Source organism: Delphinapterus leucas, chromosome 20, assembly GCF_059928025.1.
Source record: "Delphinapterus leucas isolate spDelLeu-1000000601 "Yukka" chromosome 20, BTC_Dleu_Yukka2, whole genome shotgun sequence".
Classification (NCBI taxonomy): domain Eukaryota; kingdom Metazoa; phylum Chordata; class Mammalia; order Artiodactyla; family Monodontidae; genus Delphinapterus; species Delphinapterus leucas.
The window spans coordinates 1,492,758-1,516,539 of NC_143148.1; the positions used below are offsets into that span (position 1 = coordinate 1,492,758).

Here is a 23,782-nt window from a genome sequence, read left to right on the forward strand (position 1 = left end):
TGGGTCCTCAGCAGTGAGAGCGTGGAGTCCTAATCCCTTGACTGCCAAGGAATTCCCAACCTGACTCTTGTTAATAGAAAAGTTTTAGCCTCCTAAGCCTTTCCCGAATTCCAAAAAGCAAAATCAGAGAAGTGAGAAAATGCAGAAACAAAGGAAACAGTCAAGCAAGACAAAATAATAATAGTTTAGCCATAAAACAAAGCCAAGGACCTTTAGTTCCTCCTCAAGGGCTATAGATAATATCTTGAGCCATATCCTTGAATTGTTTTGCAGAAACTAAAACCACCACCAGGTGGAAGAAGTTAACTGCGTGCTGACAGCCAGCACATAGACTCCAGACCAGTTGGAGCCAGAAAACTGATAATTGAGATTCCGAAAATATCACCATTACCTCATCATCAACCAGAGAATTGTGCACAAGCTGATCACACATCCTGCCACCCTCCCTCCTCACACTGTCTTTAAAAACCCTTCTTTGAAAGCCATTGGGGAGTTCAGGTCTTTTGAGCATGAGCTGCCTGTTCTCCTTGCTGGTGCCTGCAATAAGCCCTGTACTTTCCTTCACCACAACCGAGTGTCAATGGATTGGCTTTGCTATGCATCAGGTGAACAGCCCAAATTTGGTTTGGTAGCAATAGCAGTTTGTGTCTCTTAATCCCATACCCCTATTTTGCCCATCCCCCATGAAATGTTTATTAGCTTCTGCTACCAGTGGACATATTTTGTGTCTGAATGACTAGGAATGATATGTGCATTTGGATCTCTGTCCTGTGGGAGCTTCTGTAACAATATGTTTAGTCTCAGGGAGCATGATGAAGTTCACAGGGTCTGAACTAATACATCAACCTTGGCTGAACGTCTGCAGGCAACACAACATCCCCCAGAAACCCTGAGTTCTACCCCTTAAGAATGGACAAGTCCCTGGGTCTTCCCTGGTGGCACAGTGGTTAAGAATCCACCTGCCAATGCAGGGACCATGGGATCGATCCCTGGTCTGGGAAGATCCCACATGCTGCGGAGCTACTAAGCCCATGCACCACAACTATTGAACCTGCACTCTAGAGCCCGTGCTCGGCAGCAAGAGAAGCCACCGCAATGAGAAGCCCGCGCACCCAAAGGAAGACCCAAAGCAGCCAAAAATAAAAATAAATAAATAAATTTTTTTTTTTAAAAAAAGGACAAGCGCTTTCTAAGTCCTTTGGTCCGCTGACTCCATTTCCCAGAGCCCCTCAGGGGTCTAAGTCCACGCGCAGGTTACCCCAAGTGTGGGAACTACATTACCCAGAATGCTCTGCGTCGACCAGCCGCCTCGTTGAGCCAATGAAGGCTCAGAACAGAGGCGTTTCCGTAAGGGTTGCCTAGCGTGGGCCGGGACTTCCGGCGTCCTCCTCCGGGCGGTCATTTTGGCTGCTCGGGTGTGTTCATACGGACAGAAGTTCTGGAGCGTTTAGTGGGGCTGACGGGACAGGACCGAGAAAGTGACGGGGCAGTCGTTGTTCCCGCTGCACAAAGGCGAGTCTGAGGCTCGGCCGCGGCGCCGCCCGAGATGATCCGCACCAGGGCCGGTTTAAGAACCGCCGGCCCGTTCCTGGCCCCGCTCCGCCCACAGGCCTGGATGGCTGCGGCCGCTCAGAGGGACCCGCCTCAGGTAAACGCTCGTCCTCGGGCCCTCACCCCACCAGACACTAAAGCCCCAAATGCTCTCGTCCCTGCAGCCCAGGCCCCGGTGTCCAGGACGGTGAGGCGCTAGTATATGGACTCCTGTTTCTGACAGTGGTCAACACCTCAGCTTTCCTGTTTAATTTTACTATCGGGGGTGTGATTAGATATGGGAGAGGGTTACAGGCACAGGAACCGGCATGTACAAAGGCTTGGAGTTGCGATTGAGCCGTGAGGATTCGGAAAACCTGGGCTCCGTTGTGCCTGGCGAGGAACAAAGTTTGAGGCGGAGTCGCGCCTGGAATAGCAGGCTGAGGCCTCTGCCTATGTTCTCAGAACGCTGATCGCTGCGGAAAATTTTAAACCAAGGGGGGACACAGACTACATTAGGATTTTAAAAGTTTCCCAAAGGCTGTTCAACGGAGGAACAGACTGAAGGAGGAGGATGAAGTATTAGGGCACCAGGAGGTTGGATCTTCGTTCAAGCACACAGAGCTAGTAAGGTGAGACACTGAGGCACGGAGGTTAGGTATCCAGCCCTAGTTCACCAGGCTCAAGGGCCAGGCGTGGGCACACAGGGCCCTGAACCCACTGAAACCTGACATGGTTATATTCATTCATCTGTAATCTGTCTCTTAAAACATGGCTGTAGAAGCGCTTATGGGGCCTATACCGGTACGTGTAGAGTGTCCCAGTCCCTTACTGATCCCTACCCCCACCCATATATTCTCTGTATTGTGGTGTCGTGGTATTCGTTAAGGACCCAAGCTCAGGATCCCGAGTCTACGAAGGATTATATGGAGGTATTAACATTTCTGGCACCGAATGTAAACGGATGTGGAAAGGTTATCTCAATACCAGGATGTAAAAATGTTTAGAGGTAGAGCTGAGTTGAGATCATTAAGATCTCCTTTCCATCAGGTGGGAAGAAGGAGCAGGAAGACAAGATTCAGGACTGGAATGGCTGCCTAAGAAGTTGAGTATCGGGCTTCCCTGGTGGAGCAGTGGTTGGGAATCTGCCTGCCAATGCAGGGGACAAGGGTTCGAGCCCTGGTCTGGGAAGATCCCACATGCCGCGGAGCAACTAGGCCTGTGAGCCACAACTACTGAGCCTGCGCGTCTGGAGCCTGTGCTCTGCAACAGAAGAGGCTGCAACAGTGAGAGGCCTGCGCACTGCGATGAAGAGTGGCCCCCGTTCGCCGTAACTGGAGAAAGCCCTTGCACAGAAACGAAGACCCAACACAGCCAAAAACAAATTAATTAATTAATTAATTTTAAAAAAAATAAAATAAGTTGAGTATCTATTCTGGAGGTGATAGGAAGTTTGGATCAGAGGAGGGGAATGATCTTACCTAGGTTTTTTAAAAATAAATTTATTCATTTATTTATTTTTGGCTGCATTGGGTCTTCATTGCTACGTGCGGGCTTTCTCTGGTTGTGGCGAGCGGTGTTTACTCTTCATTGTGGTGTGCAGGCTTCTCATTGCGGTGGCTTCTCTTTTTTGCGGAGCATGGGGACTAGGCACGTGGGCTCAGTAGTTGTGGCTCGTGGGCTCTAGAGCGCAGGCTCAGTAGTTGTGGCTCACGGGGTTTAGTTGCTCTGCAGCATGTGGGCTCTTCCCGGACCAGGGCTCGAACCCATGTCCCCTGCATTGGCAGGGGGATTCTTTTTTTTTTTTTTTTTTTGGCAGGGGGATTCTTAACAACTGCGCCACCAGGGAAGTCCCTTACCTAGGTCTTAACAGGCTGCATATGGCTGCATAGTGGAGAACAGATTGTGAGACTGAGGGAAGAGGAAGGAAAACCAGGGTGTAGGCTATTATATTAGGCCACTTGAGGGTTCATGGAACAGAGTGGTAGCTTAGAAGTGGCTGGATTCTGAATGTGTTTTTATTAAGGATTAACTAGATTTCTTAATGTGGAAGGAAAGTGTCTTGTTCTGCTTGGGTTGCTATAACAAAATACCGTAAGCTAGATGACATATAAACACCAGGAGTTTATTTCACACAGTTTTGGAGGCTAGAAGTCCAAGATCAGGATGCCTTTATGGTCAGGTTCAGATGAGGGCCTGCTTCCTGGTTCATAGACACCATCTTCTCACTGTGTCCTTACATGGTGGAGAACAGAGAGAGGAGCAAGCTCTCTCGTGACATTTATAAGGGTGCTAATTCCATTCACGTGGGGCCTGCCTTTATGACCTCATCTAATCCTAATTTCCTCCCAAAGTCTCCGGCTCCTAATACCATGAGATTGGGAGGTTTTGTGTCAACTATGAATTTTGGGGGGACATAAACATTCAATTTTATAATAGTGAGAGAGTGAAACAGAGGATTCAGAGATGAATCCAAGTGGGTTTTTTTCCCTGAAGTATTATATAATTGACTTCTATTAGTTTCAGTTGTACAGCATAGTAATTAGATATTTTTGTACATTACAAAATGATGACAATGATAAGTCTTGTTGCTGTCACCATTCAAAGTTATTACAATATTATTGACTATGTTCCCTACTCTGTACACTACATCCTTGTGACTTACTTATTTTGTACATGGAAGTTTGTTTTGCTGTTACCATGAGGTTTTGATATAGCAGTCTATATATATATATATTGTTTTAAGTTGCTGGTCTCTTAATGTCAAATGCATTTCCAATATCCTGCATTTGTACTTTCTGCTTCTCATGATTGCTGGTTTTGATATCATATTTGTGTGTGGATGATTTCCTACTTTGACTGTATGTTTACCTTTACCGGTGAGCTTTCCCATTTGTAATTTTCTTGTTTCTAGTCCTGGCCTTTTCTTCTAGAGAAGTTCCTTTAGCATTTGTTGTAAAACTGTGTTTGGTGGTGCTGAATTCTCTTAGCTTTTGCTTGTCTGTAAAGCTTTTGACTTCTCCGTTGAATCTGAACGAGAGGCTTGCTGGGTAGAATATTCTTGGTTGTAGGTTTTTCCCTTTTCTTGCCTGCAGAGTCTGCTGGAAAATCAGCTGATAACCTTATGTGGATTCCCTTGTATGTTATTTGTTGCTTTTCCCTTGTTGCTTTTTATTTTTTTGGCTGCAGCTTGCAGGATCTTAGTTCCCCGACCAGGGATTGAACCTGGGCCACAACCATGAAAGAGCTGAGTCCTAACCATTGGACCACCAGGGAATTCCCAAGTTCTGTATATTTTAGTGATGTATTTATGTTATATATGCTCTCAAAAGATGCTGAATTGTACATTAGAAAGAGTACATTTTGCAGTATGTACTACAGAAAATTAAGACAAAGGTCAGAGAGTTATTATTATTATTATTATTTTAAATAGGGTTGTCATGAAAGGACTCTAATAAGACATTAGGCTGGTAACTTGAAAGGATTGTGCAGCAAGCCATGTGGCTATTTGAGAACAAAGAAATTCAGGCAGAGAGATCTGAAATTATAAAGCTCTCTGGTGTTTGCTTAGGTAACATCAAAGTAGTCCCATTTGGTTTTGTTAAAAAACAGAATTCAGCCAAGTAAATTTTAAAGATCTTATTGGCTTAATTCAGTAATTCATGAATTGGGCAGCATCCCATCTAACGAATAGAAAGGAACTCTGAAGAGCTATGAGAAAGTTATACTATAAAAGAGCTTATTGTTTGTGGTAAGGTTACCTTTCTTTAGGCGACAGCAGGCAGGGGTCTATCAGGCAGATTACCTCACTAGTGCTGACCAGGTTAATTCCAGATTGACTGATTTAAGATTCGGTTTCTAGGGGAGGCTGAAACTGTAATTAAGTTAGGTGTTAAGTCTTGGTTTGGTGAGTGAAGCTCAGTTCAATTGACTCCATTTTGGACTAGTTTTCTCATTTTTAAAACAATTTTAAATTTTTATTTTTATTTTATTTTTAATATTTATTTGGTTGTGCTGGGTCTTAGTCATGGCAGGCAGCCTCCTTAGTTGTGGCTCACCAGCTCCTTAATTGCGGTATGTGGCTCCTTAGTTGTGGCAGGCGGGCTCCCTAGTTGCAACTCAGGGACTCCTTAGTTGCAGCCATGGGCTTCTTAGCTGCAGCATGTGGGCTCCTTAGTTGTGGCATGCAAACTCTTAATTGCAGCATGCATGTGGGATCTAGTTCCCTGACCAGAGATTGAACCCAGACCCCCTGCATTGGGAGAATGTAGTCTTAACCACTGTGCCACCAGGGAAGTCCCTTTAATTTTTATTTTATATTGGGGTATAGTTGATTAGCAATGTTGTGTTAGTTTCAGTTGTACAGCGAAGTGGCTGAGTTATACATACACATGTATCCATTCTTTTTCAGATTCTTTTCCCATATAGATTATTATAGAATATTGAGTAGAGTTCCCTGTGCTATATAATAGGGCCTTGTTGGTTATCTATTTTAAATATAATAGTGTGTATATGTTAATCCCAAACTCCTAATTTATCCCTCTCTCCCCGCCCCCACCTTTCCCCTTTGGTAACCGTAAGTTTGTTTTCAAAGTCTGTTTCTGTTTTGTAAATAAGTTCATTTGTATCATCTTTTTAGATTCCACATTTCAGTGATATCATATGATATTTGTCTTTCTCTGTCTGACTTCACTTAGTATGATAATCTCTGGGTCCATCCATATTGCTGTAAATGGCATTATTTTGTTCTTTTTTATGGCTGAGTAATATTCCATTATATATTTACCACATTTTCTGTATCCATTCCTCTGTTGTGAACATTTAGGTTGCTTCCATGTCTTGGCCATTGTAAACAGTGCTGCAGTGAACATTGGGGTGCATGCATACATGTATCTTTTCTTCCTTCCTCCCTCCCTCCCTCCCTCCCTCCCTTCCTTCCTTCCTTCCTTTCTTCCTGCCTTCCTCGGCTTTCGTGATCTCACTTCCCCCACCAGGAATTGAACACTTGCCACAGCAGGAATCCTAACAACTAGGCTGCCAGGGAACTCCCCTGCATGTATCTTCTCAAATTATGGTTTTCTCCAGATATATGTTCAGGAGTGGGTTTTTAAACAATTTTAAGGAGAATACGTTTTGTAAAACAGAAGTAGTCTTCTCAAATTTACAATATTTTGATTTGACATCCATAATGCTAGGGCTTTGGGAGATCTTTCTTTTTTCTTTATACACAACCACACTTCAATTTTAGATGGATGCAGTATCATCTCCATGGTATATCATAAGCTGTTTGCAGCAGATGTCATAATTCCTATTTATATTTCTAACTGAAACTCTCCTTATACCACAACCACCAATTAGGGGAGTAGAATTGCATCCTACCCCAGTGACTGTTGGCACAGTTTCACTTACTGCCTGGAGCATATGCTGGCTTAAAGAGAGAAGACTTTCAGAATCACCATCTCGGGTCTCAGACACATTCTCTGCTCTTTAGAGATGTCAGGTCCTGGGTTCGACCATCACTGTTCTAAGATTTCAGTGTTCCCATTGACTAAAAAGACTCCATATGGAGATTTCCTTTTTAGCCTTACCACCTTCACTTAGTTGGGGAACATTTGGAAAATCTAGGACATCTTCCCCTGAACTGTCTTAATAATTATAAATATTTCAGTACTTTCAGGGAAAAGAGCTCAGTCATTATAGATTTGTCATTTAAAACTTCCCAAACCCTGCTCACAGATTTCACTTGAACTCCTGTGTACATATGTTGTCCCCTGGACCAGCAGCCTTTTTCCATCTCCTGTTATTTTCCTCTCCAGATTGCAGTTCTTGGCTCAACATGTTTATTAAACTTTTGGCAAGACCAGTACATCTTAATTGTTAGTTCATTAAGTTCCCCAGTATTACTCCCCTCTATCTTGATATTCTGCCCCTGCCCCCCTCAGAAAGAAAAAAGAAATCACCATTTGAAAACACTTTCTACCTCCTAACCTAAAACAAATCATTTAACTCTAATGCCAGCTAGGGACCATGCCCCCATGTCTTAACTTCTCTGTGGACTGGTTCTTTATCAAATCTCATGACTGGTGACCTGTTTATTACTGCTCTCTCAGTCTCTTTTTAAACTAACATTATAAACACTTATACCTTTTAAAAATAGTTTTTTCTGGGACTTCACTGGTGACACAGTGGTTAAGACTCTGCTCCCAGTGCAGGGGCCCAGGTTCAATCCCTGGCCAGAGAGCTAGATCCCATAGATTTGCTCAGCTAATGCAATGTTCAGATCCTAACTTTTAAAAAAAAGTTGAGTAAAAGCAGAAAATTAAACCTCAAAATAAAATTTCAGAATTAACATTGAGCAATTAATTCTTAATAATGGAAGTGAAATAATTCACCCACATGCATGCCGCAACTAAGAGTTCGCATGTCACAACTGGGGAGCCCGCCTGTTGCAACTAAGACCCAGCACAACCAAATGAATGAATGAATGAATAATTTAAAAAAATAAAAACCGTTTTTTCTCTCTTAGTGATCCAGTACATTTCCTGTTCTACTGTCTCTTTCACCTTTTACAACTGAACTTTTAAAGAGCTTTCTTTTTTCTCTCTTCCGATTACCTCAGCTATGTAGCTCTACTCACTCAGGTTTGGTTTATTAGCCTCACAGCTGCATCGTCATTAACAAACTCCTACGCCCAATGGTAACTTCTGAGATTTTGTTTAAATGTCCTCTCAGAAGCTTTTGCCACAATTGACATTTTTATTCTTAATTTGAATTTGTTGGGTCCTCTTTTTCTCCCATCCCTTTAATATGGGACTGCCCAAGAGCTCAGTCATGTCTAAATTCTCAATCTTCACTCACGTTCTATTGTGATTTCATACAGTGTCATGACTGTAAATGCACTATAAGCCCCAAACTTGCAAGTGTACATGTCCATAACGTACCTTACTTTGAAACTCCACAGTTATCTGTATAATAGACCTTTTCTTGGAATTCTAGTAGACATCACGAACACAACATGTTAAAAAAAAATTTATCCTGAGCATTTTTCCAATCCTTCCTGGTCATAGCTTTCCCTATCTCAGTTGGTGCCAATTCTGTTCTTCCATTTGCTGAGGCAGGCCAAAAATCTAGATATTATCCTTGATGCATTCTTTTTCTGACACTCCATATGCAGTCATAAGAAATCCTATTGGCTCTGCTCTCAAAATTTATCCAGAGTTTGACTACTTTCCATAACCACTTCTGCTACCAGCCTGGTCAGAGCTAACATCCTTTCTTACCTGGATTTCTTCAATAGTAGTCTCTATGCTCCCACCCTTATTCTTCTGCAGTCTTTTCTCAGCTTACCAGACAACACGGCCTTTCAGTGGATGAGATAGAAAATGTCAGTCTTTTGTTCAAAATTCTGTAATGACTACCATTTTCCTAAGAGAAAATTCAAAATCCTTACCAGGACCCTTTGGAGCTTCATGTTCCTTTCTGACCTCTCTCTCTGTTTTGTTTGTTTATTTGTTTTTGTTGTTCTTGTTGTTTTGGCTGCACCGCACTGCTTGTGGGATCTCAGTTCCCTGACCAGGGATTGAACCCAGGCCCCCTGAAGTAGAAGTGTGGAGTCCTACCCACTGGACAACCAGGGATTTCCCACTGACCTCCTCTCTTAAACTTTCTGCCTCACTCAACTGATTTCATGTACATGGGCACCTGAGTTTGCCTGGGACATGACATGACCCTGGCTGTTTCTTTTGCTTGGATCATATGCCCAAAATATTCACATGGATTATTCCTTCACCTCTTCAAGTGTTGTCTGAAATATCCAACTGTCAATGAGATCTTCCCTTACTAACATTTAATATTGCATCCCTTCCACTAATTGGGCTCCTTTTTTCTCCTAAGGTACCTTTATCTTATTACATATTGTATATTTTATTTTTTTTAAGTACCTTTTTAAAAATATATTTTATTTAATTTAGTTCGGCTGTGCTGGGTCTTAGTTGCGGCATGCAGACTCTTAGTTGCACGCGCAGGCAGGATCTAGTTCCCCGACCAGGGATCAAACCCGAGCCCCCTGCATTGGGAGCATGGAGTCTTACCCACTGCACCACCATGGAAGTCCCTGTTTATTTTAATTATTATCAAATGTCCACCTTTTTTAGCTATCTTGGTTCTCTAATTATGAGTCTAATTTCCTGACATAGCTCACCTACTGAGAATAATGTGACATAATTTAGGTGCTTAACACATATTTATTGAGGCAGCGAATATGGGTTTGACCCCCTTCTTCATATTCATTTCTAAGACTCTGGCAGGTTTTATTTAAATGGTTTTTTCTTTTCCTCTCCCTTCCAGGCTATAATTTTGCAAGGTTTTCCAAAATGAAAACTGAATAATATTTAGGGAAAAAACTCCTCAGATTGGCCTTAAACAGAGCCAGACCTTTTGCACAGATTCCTTCTCTCACTACTCAGACCTCACCTGTCATTTTCACCTGATCTTTTCAGGCATGTCATATTTGGTGGTACCCAGCATTATGTCTTATTTCAGAACAATTTGCACATGCTTCTAATATTTAACCATGATAATACTTCTTGAAAACCTGTAATTTTGGAAGGAACAAAAGTTGTACATGAGGTGCCATACTGCATCTTTATCCATGAATGATATCAGATATTGAGACAGTTTTGGTATATTGGAAGTCCGTAAGCTTCTCCTAATAATAGATATATATTTGCCTGCAAGGTGTTTTAATTGAAACTCTATTAAAAGTTGTTATTTTGATGTCTGAATTTAAAAAAAAATTTTATTTTATATTAGAATATAGTTGATTAACAATGTTGTGTTAGTTTCAGGTATACAGCAAAGTGATTCAGTTATACATATACATGTATTTATTCTTTTTCAAATTCTTTTCCCATTTAGGTTGTTACAGAATATTGAGCAGAGTTCTCTGTGCTATATAGTAGATCCTTGTTGGTTATCTATTTTAAATATAGTAGTGTGTATATGTCAATCCCAAACACCCAGTTTATCACCACCACCACTACCACCCTGGCCACCTTTCCCCTTTAGTAACCATAAGTTAGTTTTCTTAATAGGTGAGTCTGTTTTCTATTTTGTAAGTAAGTTCATTTGTATCTTTTTTTTTTTAGATTCTGCATATGAGTGATATCCTATGATATTTGTCTTTCTCTCTCTGACTAACTTCACTTAGTATGGTAATCTCCAGGTCCATCTGCGTTCTGAAATGGCATTGTTTCATTCTTTTTAATGGCTGAGTAGTATTCTATTGTATATATGTACCACATCTTCTTTATCCATTCCTCTATCAATGGGCATTTAGGTTGCTTCCATGTCTTGGCTGTTGTAAACAGTGCTGCAATGAACATTGGGGTGCATGTATCCTTTCAAACCATGCTTTTCTTCAAATATATGCCCAGGAGTGGAATTGCTGGATCATATGATAACTCTATTTTTAGTTTTTTAAGGAACCTCCATACTGTTCTCCATAGTGGCTGTACCATTCTATTGGGTTGGCCAAAAATTTCATTCCGGTTTTATAGAAAAACCCCAATGATCTTTTTGGCCAACTCAATACATTCCCACCAACAGTGTAGGAGGGTTCAATAACAGTCTGAGTTTGATGACCTGGTGGTAATAGAAGTGAAAACTTGGTGAGAACTGTGAAATAACCCACAGAGTTGGGTCTTCTCTTCCTTACTTTACACCTCTGCCAGTATGGCTGACTAAGGTCAGCCTCTCCTGAGGTTGAAGGGATTCAGTATTTTTAATTTTGCTAAGGAAAAATGATGAGAAAGAATAATATTATTATAATCCAATGTGATATTATATGAACATGAGAGGTTTTGAGATATGTTATACTCCAGAATAAACGGATAACATAGCAAATGGAAAACAAACTCAACATGACTAATTATTAATATAAAAAATTTTTAAATAATAGTACAGAATATTAAAAAATCCTAGAAAAGTGAGGAGGGTAATAGGAAAAAAACCCACAAGAACTAATCAAACAGCTACAAATGGACTGACTCACAGCTGAAATCATTTCGTCTATAATCCTGCTCCATCTCCCTCCAGCAACTGTTTATGCTAAGACAAACTCCGGAAGTCGTATCACTACATCCCTAAATACTTAAGTAAGGGAATTCCCTAGCAGTCCAATGGTTAGGGCCCCACACTTTTTCTGCGGAGGGTGTGGGTTCAATCCCTGGTCAGGGAGCTAAGATCCCGCAAAACATGTGGTGTGGCCCCCCAAAAAAGAAAAAAAAACCCTTAAGCACGTGTATCTAATAGACAAGGACTTTTTTTGTTTAACTTAATTGTAGTATTTTATCATATGTAACTATAAACAATAATTCTTCCATATTATCCAGTACCAAACAGTATTCAAATATTCCTGAATGTTTATATTTTGACAGGTTCGTTTAAAGAAACATGAAATCATTTCTTATCTGTTATTATATTTTACATCTCTTGATTTTATAATCTTCTATGGATAACTCCCTTTTTTAAATTATTTATTTATTTATTTATGGCTGCGTTGGGTCTTCGTTGCTGTGCGCAGGCTTTCTTTTTAGTTGAGGCGAGCAGGGGATATTCTTTGTTGCTCTGTGCAGGCCTCTCATTAAGGTGGCTTCTCTTGTTGCGGAGCACAGGCTCTAGGTGTGCGGGCTTCAGTAGTTGTGGCACATGGGCTCAGTAGTTGTGGTTCGTGGGCTCTAGATCGCAGGTTCAGTAGTTGTGGCACACGGGCTTAGTTGCTCCACGGCATGTGGGATCTTCCCAGACCAGGGCTCGAACCCATGTCCCCTGAATTGGCAGGCGGATTCTTAACCACTGCACTACCAGGGAAGCCCAATAACTCCCTTTTATACATTAATTTTTTTTGTTTGAAAGAGATCATAATCCATGTAGAATTTTCTGATATTCTGATTTGGCTTACTGCATTCTCATGATGTCTTTTAATGTGACCTCCCATGCTTAATATTTCCTGCAAAAAGGTAGTTATTTTAGAGATGAGATCAGATTCAGAATTATTCATTTTTCTCTTTTGTAGGATTATGATCAATGTAGTCAGTGTGTCAACTGCACCTGAGTCACTCTGTAATCTAAGAGCTTTAGCAGCCATTGATAATTATTGCCTGTACCATCAATGTAGGTCATGGTTCTACCCTCCCTTTTCCTGTATTAGGTGGAACATGTTTTTTACAGACAAGAAAGGTATTGGAGGAGAAGTTCAGATAGAAAAAAAATATGCAAAAATATCTGGATTCGGGCTTCCCTGGTGGCGCAGTGGTTGAGAGTCCGCCTGCCAATGCAGGGGACACGGGCTCATGCCCTGGTCCGGGAAGATCCCACATGTCGCGGAGCGGCTAGGCCCATGAGCCATGGCCGCTGGGCCTGCGCGCCCAGAGCCTGTGCTCCTCAACGGGAGAGGCCACAACAGTGAGAGGCCCACGTACCACAAAAAAAAAAAAAAAAAAAACTGGATTCTTTTTATCTCTCCTTTCTCAGTGTGATGATTTGATCCTTTCCATTCTCCAAATTGAGGGTTTTTTTTTTTTAGTAGTAGTAAACGTAAAGGATTTTTACAAATTTATTCTTTAATCCATTGTAGATACAGTTGACCCTTAAACTGTGGGGTTTAGGGGTGTCGACCACCTACACAGTCAAAAATTTGAGTGTAACTTTTGATTCCCCCAAAACGTAATTACTAATAGCCTACTCTTGACCAACACATATTTTCTATGTTATATGTATTTTATACTTAAGGGTAGAGAAAAGAAAATGCTGTTGAGAAAATCATAAGGAAAATAAAATACATTTACAGTATTGTACTGTATTTATGGATGGCCAACAGGTATGTGAAAAGATGCTCAACATTTTTAATCATCAGAGAAATGCAAATCAAAACCATAATGAGATATCCCTTCACACCTGTCAGAATGGCTATCATCAAAAAGACCACAGGATTTCCCTGGTGGCGCAGTGGTTAAGAATCTGCTTGCCAGTGCAGGGGACACAGCTTCCAGCCCTGGTCTGGGAAGATCCCACATGCTGCGGAGCAGCTAAGCTGTGCACCACAACTACTGAGCCTGCACTCTAGAGCCCGTGAGCCACAACTATGGAGCCCATGTACCACAACTACTGAAGCCCGAGCGCCTAGAGCCTGTGCTACACAACAAAGAGAAGCTACCAATGAGAAGCCCGCGCACCTCAATGAAGAGTAGCCCCAGTTTGCTGCAATTAGAGAAAGCTCATGTGCAGCAAGAAAACCCAATGCAGCCAAAAATAAAAATAAATAAAAAATAATAAAAAGACCACAAATAGCAAGGATGTGGAGAAAAGAGAACTCTCCTATGCTGTTAGCGGGAGTGTAAATTGGTGCAGCCACTGTGGAAAAGAATATGGAGGTTCCTCAAAAGAACTAAAACTAGAACTACCATATGATCCAGCAATGCCACCCCTGGCTATTTATCCAAACAAAAAAACCTCACTAATTTGAAAAGATACATGTACCTCAGTGTTCATAGCAGCATTTTTTACAGTAGCCAAGATATAGAAGCAACTTAAGTGTCCATCAAAAATGACTAGATCAAGAAGATGTGGGATATATAAATGTATATATCTTTGATATATGTATTATATATATTATGTGTATATATTTAATAGAATAGAATACTACTCAGCCCTAAAAAGAATGGAGTTTTGCATATGCAACAACATGAATGGACTTGGAATGTATTATGCTTAGTGAAATAATTCAAAGAGAAAGGTAAATACTGTATGATATCACTTATATGTGGAATCTAAAAAAGAAGACAAACTGGTGAAGATAACAAAAAAGAAACAGGGACTTCTCTCGTGGTCCAGTGGTTAAGAACCCGCCTTCCAATGCAGGGGACTCAAGTTTGATCCCTGGTTGGGGAACTAAGATCCCACATGCCACGGGGCAACTAAGCCCGCTCATTGCAACTACTGAGGACTTGAGCCCACGTGCCGCAACTGCTGAGGTATCAAGCCACAACTAGGACTTGATGCAGCCAAAAATTAAATAACTAAAAATATGTTAAAAAGACTCACAGATATAGAGTACAAACTAGTGGTTACTAGTGAGGAGAGCGAAGGGGAGGGGCAAGATAGAAGTAGGGGATTTAGACGTACAAACTACTACGTATAAAATAGGCTACAAGGATATATTGTACATAAGGAATATAGGCAATATTTTATAACTGTAAATGGAGTATAACCTTTAAAAAGAGTGAATCACTATGTTGTACACCTGAAGCTTATTGTAAATCAGCTCTACCTTAATTAAAAAATAAGATAATGTGAAAAAGAAATTCATATTTATAGGTATAATAATTCATGTGTTAATAATAAAGCAGCAGTATGATTGCTTCATGATAGCCTAGCCTGTACACTAATGAATGAATGATCATATTATTTTTATGGCATACAGTATTACAGTTCTATTCATACGAGTTACCTGTGATGACAGGTTGATATGCAGTTTCTCCAATTAAGAGAATAGGAGAGAGATACTATATAATAATATAATTCTTTGAAAGCAAAGTTATAAAACAGTAAAAAACTAACACATTATTAATTTTATATTAAATATCACTCACCTTATTCCTATGTAAGGATGGGCTATCCACTTCAATACAAGTCTTTTTTTTTTTTTTTTTGGCTGCCCCACGCATCATGTGGGATCTTAGTTCCCTGACCAGGGATCGAACCCATGCCCCCTGCAGTGGAAGCGTGGAGTCCTAACCCCTGGACCGCCAGGGGATACCTCAATACAAGTCTTGAACACAGTGTTCTACATGATGAATACTTAGGCAATGATGATGATGACACAAAAATTCTCATACAGTTCTTACCATACAGTTATTAGATTTTCACACAAAGACACACACGCATACACAACAGATAAGTTTATTAACTGTAAGTCATGATGATTATTTACAGTTCACTAAGTGGAAGTGGATCATCATAAAGGTCTTCATCCTTGGTGTCTTCATGTTGAGTAGGCTGAGGAGGGGGAGGAAGAGTAGGGATAGGTCTTGCCGTCTCAGGGTGGCAGAGGTGATAGAGGTGGGGGAGGTGGAAGGGGAGGCCGGAGAGGCAGGCACACTTGGTCGAACTTCACAGAAATACATAATTTCTGTCCGACTTCTTTACTTTTTCATTTCTTTAAAAATGTTTCTGTATGGTACCAGTCCTTCTTCCACTGTCTGCCTTAGCTTCAGTGCCTGTATCATACAAGGGTCCATGTTGTAAAAGAAGTCAAAAGCAGTCTTGAATAGTCAGAACCCTTCTGCTAGATTGTCTAATGTCAATTTATTTTCAGGCCCTGATACTTCTACATCATCTTCCTCGTCGTCTGGCACTGGTTTGGAAGTACTCGTCTCCATCAGGTCGTCTTCGTGAATTCCTCTGGTGTGGTGTTCAGTTAGCTCTTGAATTTCTCCAAGATCCATATCTTGAAACCCTTCACCTTCACACCCTTTTTTTGGTCAGATCCACAATCTCTTTCATGATTTCCTTGATTGGCTTTGCTTTATTTATTTATTTATTTTAACTTATTTATTTTATTTATTTTATTTCTGGCTGTGTTGGGTCTTCATGGCTGCATGCGGGCTTTCTCTAGTTGCAGCGAGTGGGGGTTACTCTTCGTTGCGGTGCGTGGGCTTCTCATTGCGGTGGCTTCTCGTTGCAGAGCATGGGCTCTAGACACATGGGCTTCAGTTGTTGCAGCACGCGGGCTCAGTAGTTGTGGCATACAGACTTAGTTGCTTTGCGGCATGTGGGATCTTCCTGGACCAGGGCTCGAACCTGTGTCCCCTGCATTGGCAGGCAGATTCTTAACCACTGCGCGACCAGGGAAGCCCAATTGGCTTTGTTTTTTTGTTTTGTTTTTTTGCCGTACGCGGGCCTCTCACTGTTGTGGCCTCTCCCGCTGCGGAGCACAGGCTCTGGACGCGCAGGCTCAGCGGCCATGGCTCACGTGCTTAGCCGCTCCGCGGCATGTGGGATCTTCCCAGACCGGGGCACGAACCCGTGTCCCCTGCATCGGCAGGCAGACTCCCAACCACTGCGCCACCAGGGAAGCCCTTGGCTTTGTTTTAAATCCTGTGAAGTCATCTGGACACAGTTTTCTTCAGTATGAATTTATTGTTTCAAGCTTTATGGCTTTCACAGCTTTTTCTATAGCAACAATAGCATCTTCAATGGTGTAAACCTTCCCAACTTCCATGATGATTTCTTTATCAGGATTCTCTTCCATAGCATTGATAATCTTTCTATAGAGTACTGTATGTAATGAGGCTTACAGGTTGTTATGATCCCCTGATCTAGAGGCTGAATTAGAGGCATGTGTTTGGGGTAAGTAGACCACTTTAAGGCCTTTGGTGTTGAACTCATTGGTTTCTGTGTGACCAGGGGCATTGTCCAATTTAAAAGAACTCTGGGGCTTCCCTGATTATGAGGATGCAGCATGATTTATTCAGTCTCCCATTGATAGATACTACGTTGATTAATCTTTGTTATTATGAAACAATCGATACTAAATAGCTTTGTTATTACAAAAGACTTGCTCTTGTTGTTAAATTAAAACAATTTGCTATGTGAGCAAATCAATTTTCTGGTAGATTCAAATAAAATCAGTCTCTAACATACTTTCTAAATTGATGGAGTAGTTTCTACTAACATTACTTTGCATATTATCTTCATTCAGACTGGGTTGGGATCCTTGGAGATTCCTCACTCTTTATAGCTTTGTAACTCAAATTGGGGCATGGGTTGAGACCTCTGTGGGTCAGTTGGTCTTTGCTAGCAAGTTGGTTCTTTCTCTAAAGGGATCATCTACCAGTGGCATGTTTTGGATTGAATGATGCTGGAAGTCAACATGTCTTCTGTTTACACAGAAAGGGCATGGAGCTTTCCCCCAGCATGACTTGCTTCCTGAGTAGTTTCTAGGCCATTAACCTTTGTCCCAGTACCTCTTTGGGGATCAAATTCTTAGCTCCATCCACTGAGTACATTGGCTTCTCCTATTTCCTCGACTGTATCCTGAAACTCCTGGTATATATTAACATTCCTGTGATAGTAGCGAGGAGCAGAAACAGAAGTATGGGGGCGGGGGGAAACATATGCATATCTTCCTGGGATATTCCAGATAGATTGAGAGGAGATATCGTCTGTATCTGTGATATTGATGTAATGTGTTTGAGCCTTGCGGTCTGGGCTAATGACTCTATTGTCTTTGTTCTTTACAGATACAAGCAGTAAGTCCAATACATTCTCAGCAATAGACCTTCTTCTGGACCTTCCTATGACGCCAGAACCACATGCACCATCCTGATCCTGGTGAGCATGTTTGGCTTTTTTACTTATTCACATCTATTTTGTCCTTTTAGATGGCCCTAGTTGTAAACCCAAGCTGTTGGCTGATGAAAACGTTTCTTCACTTGCGTCTTTGTTTCTCAACTTTTTGTCCCTTTGTGCTGGTTAGCAGTGACAACCCTGTCTCTAAGTTCTGTTTGTGTGCTGGGTAAGGCAAACACCTTTTTTCCAAATACGGCCTCTGGGCTCTAAGTTCCCTCCAGGACATTCAATCGTGTATTTAATAAATTTTTCTTTTTATGTTTTAAGTCTTATAAACTATGTCAGTTAATCTGTTGGGAATTTTGCATCCACTATTGAATAATAATTAAAATAACTCATAGTAGTTGTAGGATACAAAAGAAACTGTCGAGGAAAGCGGAACCCTTCCAAGGCCGAAGAGTGGGCTCTTGTCTTATACTAGGAAGTGAATTGTGCGAGGAGACACATGTGCTGACAAAGCAAGAGACTTTATTGGGAAGTGATGCCCGGGCAGAGAGCGGCAGGGTGAGGGAGCCCAGGAAGAACTGCTCTGCCACGTGGCTCACAGTCTCAGGTTTTATGGTGACGGGGTTAGCTTCCAGGTTGTCTCTGGCCAGTCACCTCGCTTGGCCCATAGTCTGACTTAGGGTCCTTCCTCGTGGCTCACACATCTCTCAGCCAAGATGGATCCAGTGAGAAGGGCTCTGGGAGGTTGGTCGACTCCTCCCTCTTTTGGCCCCTCCCGGTTAGTTTTCGGGTTAGCTTTCTGCTGCTGCACCTTGTTCCTTATCAAAACCTCCTGTTGTGAGACAGCTCAGGCAAGCGGGCCTGGCCAAGGCAGGTGGTTTTTGTCACCAGTTCCCTAACGAAACTATTGTGTAAATAGTTATTCAAAGATGTTACTCTAAAGTAACCTATGGCTTTTTCAGGTTTTGGGAGTTTGATGGTAGAAATCCCATGCTGATTTGAATTTTTTTTTTTAAATAACCCCAGTTCTTTAATTATTAAGGGAAGGGCTCTGAATCTGCTCCTTTACCTTTTTTTTTTAAATTGGAGTATAATTAGTTTACAATGTTGTGTTTCTACTGTACAAGTGAGTCAGCTCTATGTATACATATATCCCCTCCCTCCCTCCCTCCTAGGCCCCGCCCATATAGGTCATCACAGAGCACCGAGCTGAGCTCCCTGTGCTATATGAGCTCCCTGTGCTATATGAGCTCCCTGTGCTATATGAGCTCCCTGGGCTATACCGCTGGTTCCCACTAGCTATCTGTTTTACACATGGTAGTGTATTCATGTCAAACCTAATCTCTCCCAGTTCATCCCACCGCCCCCTTCCCCTTCTGTGTTCACACACCCATTGTCTATGTCTGCATCTCTATTTGTGCCCTAGAATTATGTTCATCTGTACCATTTTTTTAGATTGCACATACATGCATTAATATACAATATTTGTTTTTCTCTTTCTGATTTCACTCTGTATGACACTCTAGGTCCATCCACATCTGTACAAATGACCCACTTTCATTCCTGGTTATGGCTGAGTAATATTCCATTTTATATATATATATATGTGTGTGTGTGTGTGTGTACCACATCTTCTTTATCCATTCATAGATAAAATGTCAGTGGACACTTAGATTGTTTACATGTCCTGGCTATTGTAAATAGTGCTGTAATGAACATTGGGGTACATGATTCTTTTTGAATTATGGTTTTCTCAGGGTATATGCCCAGTAGTGGGATTGCTGTGTCATATGGTAGTTGTAGTTTTAGTTGTTGTTTTTTTGTGTGTGTGGTATGCGGGCCTCTCACTGTTGTGGCCTCTTCTGCTGCAGAGCACAGGCTCCGGATGTGCAGGCTCAGCAGCCATGGCTCACGGGTCCAGCCACTCCGTGGCACGTGGGATCTTCCTGGACTGGGGCACGAACCCGTGTCCCCTGCATTGGCAGGCGGACTCTCAACCACTGTCCCACCAGGGAAGCCCGTAGTTTTAGTATTTTAAGGGACCTCCATACTCTTCTCCATATAGTGTAGGAGGGTTCCCTTTTCTCCACACCCTCTCTAGCATTTATTGTTTGTAGATTTTTTGATGATGGCCATTCTGACCACTATGAGGTGATACCTCATCATAGTTTTGACTTGCATTTCTCTAATAATTAGTGATGTTGAGCATCTTTTCATGTATTTGTTGGCCATCTTTGTCTTCTTTGGAGAAATGTCTATTTAGGTCTTCCACCGATTTTTTGATTGGGTTTTTTTTGATTGGGTTTTTTTTGATATTGAGCTGCTTGAGCTGTTTGTATATTTAGAAGACTAATCCTTTGCCAGTTGCTTCATTTGAAAATATTTTCTCCCATTCTGAAGGTTGTCTTTTTGTCTTGTTTATGGTTCCCTTTGCTGTGCAAAAGGTTTTAAGTTTTATTAGGTCCCATTTATTTATTTTTGTTTTTATTCTCAATACTCTAGGAGGTGGGTCAAACATTTAGGTCTTTAATCCATTTTGAGTTTATTTTTGTGTATGGTGTTGGGCAGTGTTCTAATTTCATTATTTTACATGTAGCTGTCCAGTTTTCCCAGCAACTCTTATTGAAGAGGCCATCTTTGCTCCATTGTATATTCTGGCCTCCTTTGTCATAGATTAGGTGACCATAGGTGTGTAGGTATATCTCTGAGCTTTCTGTCCTGTTCCATTGATCTATATTTCTGTTTTTGTGCCTGTACCATACTGCCTTGATTACCGTAGTAGCCCTGTAGTGTAGCCTGAGGTCAGGGAGTCTGATTCATTTTTTGTTCTAATTCTGTGAAAAATGCCATTGGTAATTTGATAGGCTTTGCGTTGAATCTGTAGATTGTTTTGGGTAGTATAGTCATTTTTACAATATTGATTCTTCCAATCCAAGAACATGGTATATCTCCCCATCTGTTTGTGTCATCTTTGATTTCTTTCATCAGTGCCTTATAGTTTTCTGAGTACAGGTCTTTTACCTCCTTAGGTAGGTTTATTCCTAGGTCTTTTATTCTTTTCGTTGCAATGGTAAATGGGAGTGTTTCCAAAATTTCTATTTCTGTGCATTAATTTTGCATCCTGCTACCTTACCAGATTCATTGATTAGCTCTAGTAGTTTTCTGGTGGCATCTTTAGGATTCTCTATGTACAGATCATGTCATCTGCAAACAGTGACAGTTTTACTTCTGCTTTTCCAATTTGTATTCCTTTTATTTCTTTTTCTTCTCTGATTTCTGTGGCTAGGACTTCCAAAACTATGTTGAATAATAGTGGCAAGAGTGGACATCCTTGTCTTGTTCCTGATCTTAGAGGAAATGCTTTCAGCTTTTCACCATTGAGAATGATGTTTGCTGTGGGTTTGTCATATATGATTGTTATTATGTTGAGGTAGTTTCCCTCTATGCCCATTTTCTGGAGAGTTTTTATCATAAATGAGTTTTGAATTTTGTCAAAAGCTTTTTTTGCATCTATTGAGATGATCATATGGTTTTTATTCTTTAATTTGTTAATATGGTGTATCACATTGATTTGTGTATATTGAGGAATCCTTGCATCCCTGGGATAAATTCCACTTGATCATGGTGTATGATCCTTTTAATGTGTTGTTGGGTTCTGTTTACTAGTATTTTGTTTACGATTTTTGCATCACTGTTCATCAGTGATATTGGTCTGTAATTTTCTTTTTTTGTGATACCTTTGTCTGGTTTTGGTGTCAGGGTGATGGTGGCCTCGTAGAATGGGCTTGGGGAAGAGTTTGAAACGGATAGGTGTTAACTCTTCTCTAAATGTTTGTTGGAATTCACCTGTGCAACCACCTGGTCCTGGACTTTTGTTTGTTGGAAGATTTTTAATTACAGTTTCAATTTCATTACTTGTGATTGGTCTGTTTATATTTTCTAATTCTTCGTGGTTCAGTCTTGGAAAGCTGTATGTTTCCAAGAATTTGTCCGTTTCTTCCAAGTTGTCCATTTTATTGGCATAGAGTTGCTTGTAGTAGTCTCTTATGATCCTTTGTATTTTTGCGGTGTCAGTTGTAATTTCTCCTTTTCATTTCTTTTAAAAAAATATTTATTTTTGGCACACAGCCTTCTCTCTAGTTGTGACATGCTGGCTTGAGTGTGTGGCTCAGTAGTTGCAGCGTGCGGGCTTAGTTACCCCACAGCATGTGGGATCCTAGTTCCCCAACCAGGGATCGAACCAGCATCCCCTGCATTGCAAGACAGTTTCTTTATTTTAAAAAAATTACTTTATTTTTTTGGCTGCATTGTGTCTTTGTTGTTGTGTTCAGGCTTTTCTCTAGTTGCAGCAAACAGGGGCTACTCTTTGTTGTGGTGCTTGGGCTCTAGGCGCACAGACTTCAGTAGTTGTGACCTGTGGGCTTAGTTGCTCCGTGACATGTGGGATCTTCCTGGACCAGGGATCGAATCCCTGTCACCTGCATTGGCAGGCACATTCTCAACAACTGTGCCACCAGGGAATCCCGTTTGCTCTTTAGTTCTTCTAGGTCCTTGTTAAACATTTCTTCTATTTTCTCAATTCGTGATTTTGGATCATCTTTACTATCATTATTCTGAATTCTTTTTCACATAGGTTGCCTATTTCATCTTCATTTATTTGGTCTTGTAGGTTTTTACCTTGCTCCTTCGTCTGTGACATATATTTTTTTGTCATTTCTTTCTTTCTTTCTTTTTTTTTTTTGATGAGTGGGGCTGTGTTCCTGTCTTGCTGGTTGTTTGGCCTGAGGTATCCAGCACTAGAGTTTGTAGGCTGTTGAGTAGAGCCAGGTCTTGGGGAGCTCAGGTCTGACTCCTCATTCCTCCAAAGGATGTTCTTGGAAGATGTCTTTCTGCATGTGTTGATTCTTATCTGCCTCCAGCTCAAGATAATCCCTATGCCAATGTGGCATATTTTGGTCCCCTGCCTTTGTATCTGATAAATTCAGAAGAAACACTCTTTCTCATAGTAAGAGTTGCTTCTTTGCAGGGAGAGTCTTATCATCTCATCAACTGAGGATCTGAATGTTTTCTCTGTGGGGTTTATCTAATGTATTCAGTCTTCAGAGGCTCTGTGTAAGCACTTAGTGGCTTACCTAGATGGTCCTTTAAATAGGGCTCCATTACGTGAAAAATAAAACCTGTTGTTTCCCCAAGAAAATTATGAGCTTTGTAATGTTTTCTAAATCAAGATCCCAAAAGTTTTCCTTGGTGCAGTTATTGTATTTTTTCAAGAATTCACATATTTTGGAAATGTTCTTAGTGCTTATGAAGTCACACAATTGTTTGTGAACGCACACGCACTTGTAGGGAGTGCTTGTCCCTTGTCAGTTTACATGGTATTTTTAGTTAGAACTTCTTAGCATCTTTCATACCAAATGATTTATATACATGTAGATTAACAAGTCACTGTCACTAAATCATTCTCACAGAAAGGGGGTGTGATCTTTGGCAGCTCAATTCAAGAGTGAATACCTCAAGGGAGTTCCCTGGTGGTCCAATGGTTAGGACTCTGTGCTTTCAATGCCAAGGGCGGGGTTCCAGCCGTGGTTGGGGAACTAAGATCCCAAAAGCTGCAAGCCATGGCCAAAAAAGTAAATACCTCAAAATATCCTTAAAGATTTTATATCTTCATCTATTTAAACTCATTAAGTAGATAAAATATACAGAGGAGTTTTATTAACTGTTTTAATTCAGTGTTTTATTTACTCTTTAATTCAGTGTTTTATTCACTGCTGTGAGAACTACATTGACCAGAGGACCCTGAGCCAACAAATTCACGTCAGTGTGGAGCCAATGAAGGTCCAGGACTGGGGCATTTCCATGTGTGCCATCGTGTCAAGGCGGGATTTCCGGCATT

General features: G+C 41.1%; 1 long non-coding RNA gene across 1 annotated transcript; it reads left to right on the forward strand.

Moving 5' to 3' along the window:
• Positions 1-1,390: 1,390 nt before the first annotated feature.
• Positions 1,391-23,669, forward strand: LOC149744532 (uncharacterized). The gene is made up of 3 exons (XR_016390817.1): positions 1,391-1,648; positions 17,832-17,922; positions 23,644-23,669. It is a non-coding gene; the product is annotated as an uncharacterized LOC149744532 (long non-coding RNA).
• The last annotated feature ends 113 nt before the right edge of the window (positions 23,670-23,782 follow it).